Here is a 14,592-nt window from a genome sequence, read left to right on the forward strand (position 1 = left end):
AGGGAGAATGGATGAGCCTTAGCATTGGAAGACAAGCGTAACCTGACCAATAAGTTGCCACCAGTTCCATCAAAGCATTGCACACAAAAGACAATATTCCTCCATCTAGGCGAGCAACCAGCAAGAAAAGGTGTTAAAATCAAGCCTCGCTCAGGACAACTGGAAGCTGCTAGAGACTGGAAGATGCTGGCAGATGTTGGTAAACGGCTTATTTTTCCACCTGAGATTGCCACCACTAACCTTCGACCAGACATTGTCTTGTGGTCTGGATCAGCATGTCTTGTTCATCTGGTAGAGTTAACAGTGCCATTGGAAGATGCTGTGGATGAGGCGTATGAGAGGAAGAAACTTTGGTATGCTCAACTAGCTGTTGAAGCGGAACAGTGAGGCTGGAGAGTCCGAGTTTACCCAGTGGAGATGGGTTGTCGAGGATTTGTGGCACACTCTACAGCCCGGTTTCTCACAGACGTCGGGTTCAGTGGCCAAGAGTTGCGTCGCACAGTGAAGAACTTATCTGAAGCAGCAGAAAGGAGCAGCAACTGGCTGTGGTTGAGACAGAAAGATTCTGGATGGGGATCTCAAGCACAATAGAAAGAAAACAACGCTGATGTACAGGTAAGTAAGCTGGGCTGAGCTGAGTGGGGGATGGAGGGGGGTCATGCTGGGACGCCAGAATCACTGTTGAGCCCTCTTGAGGTGTCGTGGGCTAGTCAACGAAACATCGAGGATGGAAGATGCCCACTTGAAGATACCAGAGATGTATCCTACTTAGCTCAATCCAGACTGTTGTCATGCTGATGCGCTGGGGAGAATGCACTGGTCTGACCCCCAGAGCCAACATTGCAGCCATTGTGTGTGCTGATGAGCTGGGGAGGATAAATGAGCTGATCCCTGCTGCCAGCATTACACTTCAGCAATCAACACCAGACAGAAGGTTATCTACATCATCAGATGGAAAACAACGCAAATGGATGGAGATGCAGATGAATCACATTAGTTTACTGCAAAGTTACTTAGTTGGTGCTTATCTTGGCGAGAGCCGAGTTCAAATCAGCATGAAGTTCAACCTTTACTCTCATGTAATGGTAATCTTGCTGTCCAATAGATGTGAACTGAGCTTTTTATTATTGTATCATTCACATATCTGAGCAGCTCCTTGTGCACAGTGCTGCTGGTTACTAATTGCCGTAGGTTTAGTGCATTTCCGATGTGGATGCTAACTGTGTGGCATTTGAGAGGATCTATTTATAATTTACAACATATACAAGAAATGAAAAGAAAAAGAATGAAATCAAATCACATTATGAATACAAACCAAATAAATCACTGATTGCTAACTCTGTGGGCACGCCTGTTGAATGAGTACTGCATAGAAAAGGCTCGGCTATAAAAAAAAACATGCAAAAATTACGTTTATAATGAGCAGATAATTGTCACATTCTCACAATAAACGTTTGTATTCATTGTTATTTTTAATTGGAGTCATAGACATGAGTCATGAAAGTTCTGATTTGAGTTTAGTAGCAGCCCAAGAAATTTAAGCTCACAGTGGAATCACACAAACCTGTCTTGCTCTGAAAAGTGTTCTCTGTTCATCATTTGAAAATACTGCATCCAATTAAACGAAGTGGTGTCCCAATGAAACTACATAAATAGCATTGAGAAGAACTGCCTCCCAAAGTTCTGTCCCATTTAGGTAGAATATTATAAGAACATAAGAATGTTTACAAACGAGAGGAGGTCATTCGACCCATCTTGCTCGTTTGGTTGTTAGTAGCTTATTGATCCCAGAATCTCATCAAGCAGCTTTTTGAAGAATCCTAGGGTGTCAGTTTCAACAACATTACTGGGGAGTTGGTTCCAGACCCTCACAATTCTCTGTGTAAAAAAGTGCCTCCTATTTTCTGTTCTGAATGCCCCTTTATCTAATCTGCATTTGTGACCCCTGGTCCTTGTTTCTTTTTACAGGTTGAAAAAGTTTCTGGGTCGACATTGTTGTAGCATCAGATTGAGTCATAATATCATTCTGTGTGTGAAAGCAACAGAATTGAAATATACAGAGCAGGGATCTTAAACCATTTTCTGTGTCTTCTTGGTTTCTGTTCACCAACTCCCCCACTGACAAAGAATGCTTTTAAAAAGAGTCGTAAACTAAATACTGGACACATGGCTTATATTCACGACCACTGAATGACTGTTTCGGCACTGCAAGCCAGACAGTTCTGGGTGCTTTGACACCTTAGACAGGAACCAGTCCATCACATAAATCCAGCCGACAGGGGGCAGAATAGAGGACCAATGGAGAACAAGGGGTTGCGTCGGTAAGAGAACAACCAATGAAAAACACTTCACATGGACTCAGGCACCACCCAAAATAACCAAACTACCAATCACAGGGGTAAAGAGAACATTACAAAAACATGAGCGTGACCCTCAAACAGGGCTTCCGACATGAAATCCAAGGTTCCAATACATAAGCCAGTCTTTGAACTGTGACAATCTGGAGATTCAGTCTGCGACCAGTTGGAACAGAGATACCATTTTCGGACACTCTAATACAAGATAACTATTCTAGTGTTTGCTTTGGTATGGGAGTCCACTGTTTGAGACATATGAAATCCTAAAGTACTTGTAATCAAATCTCTAACTTAGCCCAGATTGATCACCAGAGAAAGAGTTGGATGAACATTTGAAGTCAATATAAATTGAAGTATATTCAAGTTATTGAGCTAGCAGTGCCGGAGTTTGCATTGGAATATCACAGACATAACCGGATGAAGAGTTGACATATTGGTGGAGGAATTGCTGTTTCAGTGGAATACAAATAATAACAAATAGTTAATGACTCTTGTTTTTTGCAAAGACATTTCTTTTGTACCGTGAAGCAGAGACGAAACGCGAGGAAGGCAGAACCAAGGAACCTAGGCCTGTCCTTGCCAGCAGGATAGCCTTCGAGCGCTTGTATTGTTGAAGACACAGATCAGCTGGAGGAGGCAGCACAAGTCCATTAAGTATTCAGTGAGTAGTGTTTTAACTTGACAATAAGTAGACCTTAAAGTAAAATGAATGCTTTCTTTTAAGTGGAATTTAAGAAAAGTATTACTGCTTTCAATTCATGCTTTGAGTTAAAGAACACTATAGCATTTATTTGTATGTGATTTATACAAATTGTTGTCAGTTTCATAAGGCAATTATCATTCTGTACTAGAATCCTAATTTAGCTGTCTTGATAATAGATAATTCTTGATAGGTTGTCTGGAGGCAAAGAGCGTCTTTATCTCTCAGGAGTGAGAATTGCCTTCTGAACCAAAACTATATATATGAGGCTGATTTAACAATGCTTTGATTAGCGAATATTAAGGGAAGTAAATGTTTGTGTTCTAAAGAATACCCCTGTTAAGACTAACCTTCTTCTTATATAGCTGTCAGGAATGCAGTTGTAACCTTAAGGGAATCTTCCATAGATTGTGTTGAATCGCTAAACACTAATCAACCAGTGGGAGTGGTGGTGTCATTGTTTGAACTTTCTTTTCTGTTCTGTTTAGTTTAATTAATTCTTCCTTTCTGTATTATCTTAGTTTAGTTGTTGCACCTTTAATTTTCCTTTATTTAGTTTTATTTTTTTTATTTTTAATAATTTTAGTTCACTAGAAACTTTGTCTAATCTGATTATTTCACTAGGTTGGGTTCTACATGACTTGAAATCAAAACGAGGTATTTTATTATTACAATTTAAACTAGTCCAAATACATGCTATATTGTCAATGCCTTTTAGAATTTTGATTAGTGCAAATGCTGTAATAAGTATTTTAAAAGTGTAAATTGTGCCTTGTTTTGTGACTGATCTCTTAGAATCCTAACCAACAGGGTTAATACATTTTCAAAAAATTGCTCTGATTTCTATCCTGCGCGGTTTTCCGCTGTGCCACTTTTCTGTTGCGCACTCAGTGTAATTGCACCCATTCAAAATAATCGATTAAATTTTTTCTGCTGTAGAGTTTACCGCTTTCCACTACCGCTCCCAGTGTAATCAGACCTTTAGTTTTGGCCAGAGGACCATTCTGGCACGAGGAGAACCTTCCTCGAAGTGAACGAGGGTGGCATGGCCGGGCCTCTGAGGTTGAGAAGTGAGCTTAACTTGCCTCCAGAGGGAGACTGTTGCAGTGGTGGCACAGCATAGTGGATAAAGGGAAGATGGAAGAAATGAAAAAGGCATGACTTGGGGTTTAAATAGGGACATTGATAGATATTTTGGTGGTACAGAACGGGGGGGGGGGGGGGGGGGGGGGGGGGGTTGGATAGCTCCAAGTTGAGCAACGTCAGTTGCTGCTGAAGGTCTTGTCATTGTTAACCATTTATAATATACTGAGTATAGTTTAACAACATGGATAATTGAGCATGTACAGTAAGCTACCCAGTTTAGTCATATTTCATCAACTGGCATTCAGCAAAACATGTATTTTTCAAATAATACCATCTTAAATTCTGTCTTTAAGCGTCGTTCTATCAGTTACACTTTAAATGACAATAAAAGAGCATTTTCAATGGACACCCTCTGAGCTGTTAACTCATTCGAGTCAGAGCCCTAGTCACCTTACATTTACTTATTTAATGCCTTGAAGACCAGAATTATCTGAACTGAATAGAGTTAATGGTTGCCATTTCCAGGCCTGTGAACCTAATGAGAGTAGTCTCACAGAGTCCTTCCGCCAAGAGTAAGGCAGGCCCTCTTCCCACCATAACCAAGCCCAAGCAGTTGTGTTTAAGCAGGCCTAGTTGAAATTGAAATGGACAGGGCCACATTTCTGACCTGTAAAGAACATGCAATCGGAACTCTCTTCTGACTGACTGACAGCAGAACATGAAGTTCTCTCTGAAGAGTAGAATAAGCCATGTGAAAAGTCATCCTATACTACTATATGTCCAATTATATAAATGTTTAATTTTTGTGTGTGTGTGTGTGTGTGTGTGTGTGTGTGTGTATATATATATATATATATATATATATATATATATATATATAGACACACACACACACACACACACACACACACACACACACACACACACACACACGTTGTTTAAAAATAGCATTTCGGTTTTCAATTAGTATTTCAACTTTAATAAAATAAACTACTTAGAGGATGGTTCAGCAAATCCATTATCTTTTTAACACATTGATAAATGCTCTGAGAATGTTTTCAATTATTCAGGCCACACTGTGCTGTATTGCATAATATTGCTTTTACCCTGTCTTAAGCTTCGTGGTTATACAAGGTACATCTCAATTTGTAGATCTAACGATTCTGTTTTTATTAAAGTGGAAATACTTGGGGAATCCTTCAGAAAACAAAATGTTAGAGAACCATAAAAAAGTATTCTGTTTGCAATGAAAATAAAGTTACACAAACTACATCTTAAGATGTGGTTATAGTAAGTAGACATATTTAGAGGTTGTGTGGTCCAGTGGTTAAAGAAACAGGCTTGTAATTAGTAAGTTCCTAGTTCAAATCCCAGCTCACTCATTGTGTAACCCTAAGCAAGTCACTTAACCTCCTTGTGTTCCATCTTTTAGGTGAGATGTTGTTGTAAGTGACTCTGCAACTGATACATACAGTAGTTCACACACCCTAGTCTCTGTAAGTCGTCTTGGCTAAAGGCGTCTGCTAAATAAAATAATAATATTATTTAGCAAAGAATCTCTTTCTTATCTTTACTTACATTTTTACTGTACATAAGTTTTTGATTCAGTTCGTTTTTTAAACAGTTACCTGTTTGAAAATAATGTCCTGTAAGTCTTATCCATTAAATAGAATCTGTTAACCTTTTGTGATAAAGGCTGCATGTAGTCATGTTTTTAAAATGCCTTGTTTGAAGCTTGATAAGTAATTCAAAGGGTACCACTCCCTCCACAGATTGCTGTCATAGACTCAGTTTGACTCCTATTACCATTATACCAAATTGAATTTAAATTGAACTTTAAAGCTGCTGCCTTTGAATTCCAAATGTTCACATAGAATGATTAGGAGGAAATGTTATTTTACAGCTTGCTGATTGCAATGTACAGCACATCCCCTGAGGGAAAACATACTTCTGAAAAAAACAAACAAGTATATTAGAATTACTATTATTTGCTTAACAAATAATCCCCCCCCCCCTCCCCCCTCCGCACGCATTTGTAACACAAATGAAATACCAATCAAAACTGTGTGTGTCATTTTAAATTGCTTTTTTTGGGATCATTACCTCACTGTCATTTTTTTTTTTTTTTTTTTTTTCATAAAGGGCTTTTTTGCTCCATTTAGCCATCAGTAGACCAAGGAAAAGAGAAGTGCACTGTCCCCGCTGCTGGAATGGAACATTAAAAGGTATGTTGTTTGTTCTGGTAGGAAAACTTTCTTACTTCACTATAGTAACTTGTTTTCAGACCTTACAGCTGTTCCTTTAGTGGGTACATTAATTCAAAAAGGCTTGCTGGAGCCAGAGAAAACAGTGAACAAAAACAATTTGAACTCTAGGATATCAGTCTATACATTAATAGTACCGGTACAGTAGACTAGACATTGACTTTGACACTGAATGACAAAAATTGACAATGACAATGCCTCTTATATGAAAGGATAGCACTAAAAATGACTTCTAAAATCACGTTACTTGTGTGTTGTTCAAAGGAACTTTACAGCAACCTCAGATATGCTCTTTTTTCAATAGCACTAATAAGATGGGCAGGTCAGAAAAGCAATTAAGATATTGTGAAGCCATTAACATCATCCTGGTCTTTCACATGCTTTTGAGACAGACGGCAAATAGACTCACGTGCATTATTATAGATGCTGGTTTCATAACATCATTACACAGAGGGTCATAGTTTGATGGTCAAAGCAATGGCAGCTTGTGGCAAAGTGTCCGCCCCTGTGTGTATTTTGTGCTGTGTGTTAATGTTGGTGTATAGTCATTGGTACATGGGATATAAACGAGTCTGTGTAACTCGAGTGTTTAAAATGTGTATTTGTATTTAGGCACGAGGATTGCACAGCACTTCACGTGCAATTAAAAAGTAATAATATGTGAGCACGGGGAATTGCACTTTATTAATTCACGAGCAGTTGTACCGAGACTCCAATTGAATGATTGATTAGCAAGCGAGTCACGGTACAGCTGCATAAAAGCTGCATGTTTTCACCCACTCTGGGTTGTGTGTTTGGTGAGTGGAGAACGGGATAGGAGATGGAGGTAATAATTGTAAAAGTAATAAGTAGTTAAATATCTGCTCACTGTGTTTTGTCTGTATAGTTTGTTTTGTTTGTCTTTTTGTTTTGGCAACGAGTGCCGTGTCCTGTGTGTTTTTTGTCTTATAACCTTTTTATTTTCTGTTTATTTATTAAATGCTGAGCGAAACCATTCACTCAGCTCCACCAAACTCCACCTCTCTCTGTTGTTTATTTTCTGCTTCCGGTCTGACGTCACCCACTCTGGCTGTCTTTGTGACACATGGGTTATAAGTGGGATTACCATCGCCTCCTAGACGGCGACCAGAGCAGGAACCGCAATTTGTTGTTTTTCAAAAAAAAAAAAAGTCAGAAGACGCCACCAGGCTGAGGGGCTGAGTCCAGGACAATGCTGGGCTGGAGGCCCAGTCCATGCCCATAGCTATCCTGGTTCCTGTGGTTGATGGACAGGGAGTGATGGGAGGCGTATAAGAGGGAACACACCCCAAACTCCCTGGAGGAAGGTGTGGAGTTGGTCCTCTACTACCTGGAGGCTGCTATAAACAGAACAGCAGCCCAGCTAGCAGGGTCGCCAACACCCAGGCAGGGGGACCGCAATAGTCCAGCGCCTAGAGAGGGGGACCACAAGAGTCCAGCTCCCAGACGGGGGGACCGCAGGGATCCAAAGCCCGAGAGGGAGCTGTTCCCATCTCCACCAGAAGAGGGTGAGTGCCTGCTGGTATCACTTCCCCTACCATCACCACCTGGAGGAGAGGAGCAGGTGCTTCCTCTGCCTCCATCACCTTCCCCTGCAAGTGAGGGAGAGCCGCACCAGTCCCTTGCAAGTGAGGGAGAGCCGCACCAGTCCCCTGCAAGTGAGGGAGAGCCACACCAGTCCCCTGTAATAAGGGTAGACTTCACGTCGCTCCCACCTCCATCGGCAGGAGCAGAGCAGCAGGAGCTGCCTCTGCCTCCGCCACCTCCACCGGCAGAGGGTGAATGCCTGCTGGGTCCCTGTCCACCAGCAGAGGGTGAATGCCTGCTAGGTCCCTGTCCACCAGCAGAGGGTGATTGCCTGCTGGGTCCCTGTCCACCAGCAGAAGGTAAATGCCTACTGGGTCCCTGTCCACCAGCAGAGGATGAATACCTGCTGGTATCACTTCCCCCACCAGCAGAGGATGAATGCCTGCTGGTATCACTTTCCCCACCAGCAGAGGATGAATGCCTGCTGGTATCATTTCCTCCACCATCACAAGGAGAGGAGCTGGAGCTGCATTTCCTTCACTGGCAGGACCAGGACTAGATGCTGGCGGTCCTCAGCAGCCTATGCATAGGCTGATGAGGGAAGCATGGGGAAGAACCGCCCGGCCGTAGTGGCCAAGAAGAGGGCCAACACCCGCACCCCAGCTTGTCCTGACTCCCTGTCTCGTTTCGCCCAAGGATGCCTGCCTCACTTTGTCCAAGGATGCCTGCCTCGCTTTGCCCAAGGATGCCTGCCTGGCATCGCCTGGGGTTGCCAGCCGTTCCGCATCGCCTGGGGTTGCCTCTTGCTCCGTATCGCCTGGGGTTGTTAACAGTTCCGCATCACCTGGGGTTGTCTGTTGCTCTGCATCGCCTGGGGTTGCTAGCCGCTCCTCATCACCTGGGGTCGCTGGAACTGCTTCGCCAGGGGTTGCAGTCAGCTCTGCTAGGCCGCAGGGGTCAGTGTGGCCAGAACCCCACCAGAGGGAGCTGCCGGCTATGAAAAAGGGGGAAGAGGTCAGGAGACCACCAACCCCAACAGCTTTTCTGCTGCTGGACTTGTCCCAGCTGAAGGAGTACCATTAGCAGCATTTCCGTTGCCAGTGGTACAGCGGGAGGAGAGATTCGCCCCACTGTCAGCACGTCTGCTGATAGCATGGCCAGTAGCAGCCTGGCTACTGGCAACATTGCCGCCCATCAACTCCTTAAAGTCCCTGTTCTTGGCCCTGGACTTTGAGCAAGACTTTTGGGATTTTAAGGGGGGAGGTGGCCATTGAGGGCATGTGTGGTTTGCACAAGGGGGGGTATATGTGGCAAAGTTCCTGCCCCTTTGTGTATTTTGGCCCACTATGACCACTGCAATGCATTCAAAAGGAGTGGAAATAATTGGCAGTGGAACCAAAGGGTAGGGGCGCACTCAAACATGCGCTACTCACTGGCAGTCTGGGCATGTGGCTGCATACCTCGACACATCAGTATGAAGACCTACCCAATTGAATTTAGTCAATATCTGCTCCCTTGTCTTGTCAGCTCCAAGGTGCCCAGCAAAAAGGATATCATGGGCCAGCCTCATGACCTGGGTCTGACAAGAAGGGGGAACCAATAATTGTGTTACAGGCTGTCCTGTTACCGTGGCTAGGTTTACCCTATACAATAATTGCCCCTTGATACTGAAGTGTGGATATACTAGCACCCTAACACCATCAACATCTTTACCTTCAATAGACCGGACCTGCCCCTAAGCTTGCACTAGTGACGGGTTATTATGTTGGCCCAACACTATGTCCGCGCTTGAGTACCACCATGTCCGGTATATTGAGAGGGGCTGGAATAACCTCTGCCCTAGTCGGCCCAGTAACCTCGCTCTCTCGGTCACACTGCGTTCACACTCCCTAGGACTGCCGTTTGTTACCATCACAGCACTCTCCCACCAGAACCTAGCCGTGTCTTAATGATGCTCCCTCCCATTTTGCAGTCCATCTCTCTTTATTCATTTTTCTAGGATGGAAAATGGGGGAAAACATTTCAGCTTGAAAAGCAAACACTTCCCCAATTCGTTCCTTTTCTTTTTTTTCTGCCATGTTTACGTGTGTGGTTGAGAATTCCATTAATTTAATCAATTCTTTATAATTTGGCCAGTCTCGACCCAAACTTATTGGGTGTGGTAGTCTTTCCACCACCCAAACTACTAGGTGCCGTTTTATCGGTCCTAACGATAAATATACTTTTACGGCGGGGTATGTTGTCTTATCTCCATGGATGCAGGAGATCACCACCCAGCCTCCTGGCTGTCATGACACACCGCCCAAGAGAGCTGCTTTAATTAAGGTCTGCTCACACCCGGTATCCACTAATGCGTGGGTTGTCACCTTGCCTAACACTGCATTTACAATACAAGGCCCCCCCTGACAATTTTCTTGGAGATCTCGGAGGTCTTGGTCACGGTGTTGTAGGTGGAGCAGAGAGAGGAGGTGGTGTGCAGCTGCTCTGGTGGACAGGAGCTGTGGCCAGGTTGGTGTGGGCTGAGACCTGGGAGTCTTTGAAATCCTCCGCCAGCTTTATTGCTGCTTCCAGGGTGGCGGGGTTGTGGCACCAAATCCATACCTGGATTTCGGCACTGATCACATGGCAGAATTTCTCCACTGTTATGGCTTCACCCATTTGCAGACCCATTTTCTGCACCATGTGTTCACACAACTGCTGCGCAACCACCCTGGGGCGTGTATCTGGGGATCTTCGGTACTCCCGAAATCATACCCTGTGTGTTTCCCACGTGATGTTGAGCCAGAGTAGAATGACTCTCTTTACCAGGTCATAGTCGACGGCTTCGGTGTCCGACATGGCCTGATACACTGCCTGAGCCTCCCTGATCAGGCAGGATCCCAGCTGACTCTCCCAGTACCTTCGGGGCCATGGTGAGGTGGTAGCCAGCCTCTTGAAAGTGACCAGGTAAGCCTTGTGGTCATCCTCCGCCGTCATTTTCATAGCCCTTGTTTTTGTAGAAAAAAAAATGGTTAAATGTCCTGGAGCTGTGAGTATTGTACAGGATAAACGGCTCTTTCCACTTTTCGGAGCAATGTAATAGAAGTGATTACATCAATCATGAGCAGTATTGTTGTGGATAAGACAGAAAGGTCAAAAATAAGCTCTTAGAGTAGCTAAGTGTGTAAAATGTGTTTGCTCACTGAGCCTTTGCATCTAATATTGAGTTTACATTTAAACTACACCTGTCAGGTCGAGGCAACAGAGTCCAAAAAGAGAAGCAAAGAGTTTACTGGATTTCAGTGCTTCCAGATAGGGGTCTTCTTCCTAAGTGGTGAAGTGAGCAAATGCCCTAAGGGTGGAAAAACCTGGAACATTACATTAAGCCTTGCCATGGTTGCTCTGCTCAACGTTTGACCCTGAGCAAGTCTGGCAGGTCAGCTGTAGGGGAGTCAGTAGCTGGACCACCCAGTGCTCACCCAGCGACGCGACGGGGGGGGGCAGGGGGGGGGGGGGGGGGGGGCTAAGATATCACTTAATAAACCTAAGGTACGCTAAAAGGCTCACCGTGTTTCCTCTAAAAATATTGTAGTACTTCTGGGGCATGCAGTTGGAGTTTATAGGGACAGATTACAGTCTGAGTCCAGGTCATTCCTTTCTGTTCTATATAGGGTGAAGCAGAATGTTGTGTGTAAAATGTCCTTCATCTTTTTCATCACCCTGTACAGTGAGAAATTCTGTTTTTGTGATGTTTGACATTCTCTCGTGGGCCAGGCACTATTTTTTTAATAGGGCATTTACAATTTATTATTATTATTATTATTATTATTATTATTATTATTATTATTATTATTATTATTATTGTTTAAAAAATATTGCCAGCTTAGTTCTTGTTCAAATATAATACATCTTTCCATACAAAGTGGTGGAACTTTTTTAAGGTGGTTTAAAGAGTGAAACAAAATTTCTTCAGGAGTTATTTATTGTTCTTTTTGTTTAGCTGACCTTTACCTTCTTCCAATATGTTAATAGTTGTTTTTACTGCTTGCTACTTTATTGCATTTAGGAATAGCACTGAGACACATGCACATTGATAAGGAATACAGTATTGGAATACCAGCATTAGTGAGTGAGTGTCATAAAATTATATATTTAAAAAAAAAAAAATCTGCAGTTTTATCTTTGAAAAGAATTCATTACATGACTTAGCTGGAGCTAAGTGGAATTAATATACAGTATTTGTGAACACAGTTTGTGCATTACCCCTAGATTCAAAGTGGAATAATCTTTATTTAGTGTACATGTAGTGAACTTTGCAAATTGATGGACTTTTTTTTTTGGTAGACACTTATGTTGGGCTCAGTGGGTTACTCAATTAAGTTCCTTCACCACAGAAATCCCCTCCACCTCGGAAACACTGACGGTCAATGGGCAATCTCCGATCTTATGAACAGGCCAGTTGCCTCTTTAAACTAAGGAGCTCTACGTTGGATGTCGGCAAGCAAGCATCAACTGGAGGACAAAGGCCAGCCCTGAAGATGTCTGCTGTGAACTTATCAGACACCTGACCAGAGGAGTCCCCTGTAGCACAGTGAGGAGAAATGGTGCATGCAAATTTTGGCTCCCTAAGCCTGCGGGAGCACCAGAACCAATGCATCGCTTTGGAATCCTTAGCGGAAACTTCACACAGCCAGGACATGAACTTACGCTGCCCTGATTGTATCACTTCCCCTACACGTAATCTTATTTGGATAATTGTTTATAACATTTTGACTCTACATCTGTGTCACAGGGTATTAGGAGTCGGTACAGCTGACCCCTGCAGCATAAATGCAGTAATGCACGCAAAGGGCAATATACCAGGTCTATAACAATGTTCACAAGAGAGCCTGGTTATTATGTGTCGAAGTTAAGAACTGGAGCTTCAGAGTGTGTGGTACCATATTCAGGCCCAGCCTAGCCTATGTAATGGGTTGCATCCCCTTGTCCTATCGATCTCTTCCAAAGCTCTATAAGTACCACTGCTGGCTGCAGGAAATGCTGCTTATTATAAATGTCATAGCTAAATATCTATAGTGATTACTCCAAAGGGCTTTATTTATAGAAAAAAAAAAAAAAGTTTTGTTAGATTTTGCTCCCAATCAAGGGTACAGAGACAGATAACATGGTGTAATGGGAATTGTTGAGTGATGCACTGCTGTTATGAATTCTGTCCCCTGTCAGTGAGATGAGATGAGTTTAAAAGCTCTAAAACCATGAATGAAGACGAGCATTGTGCACAGTGGTTCAGGCGCTGGCTTGCGGTGTATGGTGTCATTGCTTCATTGGTGCTGTGACACGCATCTCATAGAATAGCTGCAGCCAATGTTAAAGGGAGGAAGAGTGTAACGGGCAATGTACACTGGCGCTTCAGATTTGGTCCCCTGTCAGTGAGATGAAGTTAAAAGCTCTAGAACCACCAATAAAGACAAACCTATTTGCATAGTGGTGGCTCTCTTGCGGTGTGCAGGATCGCCGGCTCACATCAAGCCTCTCTCTGGTTAGTGCAGCCCTTTTGATTTGAAAGATTATGCTAGTCAAACTAATTTTGCTGCACCAAGTTTTCTCTTTTATAGAGCTGTTGTTTGGCTTAGGCCCAGAAGGAAAATATATTTTTGTTACAGTGTCATACAATCTGAATGCAAAAACTACCCATTTAGCTCACCAAATCAAAGCTTTGTATTCAGATTTTTTCCCCCTCATTGTACAGTATAGAGGGGCATCAGTGCATCTGTCAAAAGCACTGAAGCATTTTGCTCAACCCTAACTATGTTTTTGGCAGTTACAACTGACCATCATATGCCTTGTTGCCAACTTTTGTGAAAACCGGCACATATGGCAGCTGAAGTGCCATATGCCATAAAGCATTGTGTTTGGCTGTTGCTTCAGTTCGTATAATCATTGGATCCAATATAAAAGTGCTTCAATATTAATTTATTCCTTCTTTTCATTAAAAAAATATATATATATATTTAAATTTTTAATATAAAATATAATTTTTAATAAATTAAAAAAAATCATACAAACCTAAAGCTGTAAGTTCACTTAACGTGCACGCTAAATTAGTGAAGAGCAGTTATAGTGAAGTTGTTATGTAAATAAATCCATCCATACAGGCCGTGAAAACTGCTTAAGAAAAATCAAAGCTCTCTGCTTCCGGATGTTTGCAGATTTTACTTGTTGGGTTTCTTCTTTCCTCTTCTGCCCTCCATTGGAAATAATAAGAAAAGTCTGCATTTACACTAGCTTTAGTATTGCTTTCTCAATGCTGCTCTTGCTAGTGGTCGTTTAATTTACTACTTGATTCTTCAAATTAGTTTTTACAATCAACAAAGCCTGGTATTGTAACTGTTCATTGCAAATATTTTTAAACAAACCCATTTCACATCTTTATAGACAGAACTGGACATGCACTTTCTTTTTACTATAATACAATCTTCACAATCATCAGTTAATTGTGTGTGTGTGTGCATATATATATATATATATATATATATATATATATATATATATATATAAACTTTTATGTACACAAAGCTTGTTTCAGAGAAAAACTGTTCTTCAGCTGTGTAGCACTGCAGTTAAACTTCCTTTCAAACCTTTTATAACAAAGGTTTATAGA

The sequence above is a fragment of the Polyodon spathula genome, chromosome 1 (genome assembly GCF_017654505.1).
Source record: "Polyodon spathula isolate WHYD16114869_AA chromosome 1, ASM1765450v1, whole genome shotgun sequence".
Lineage (NCBI taxonomy): Eukaryota > Metazoa > Chordata > Actinopteri > Acipenseriformes > Polyodontidae > Polyodon > Polyodon spathula.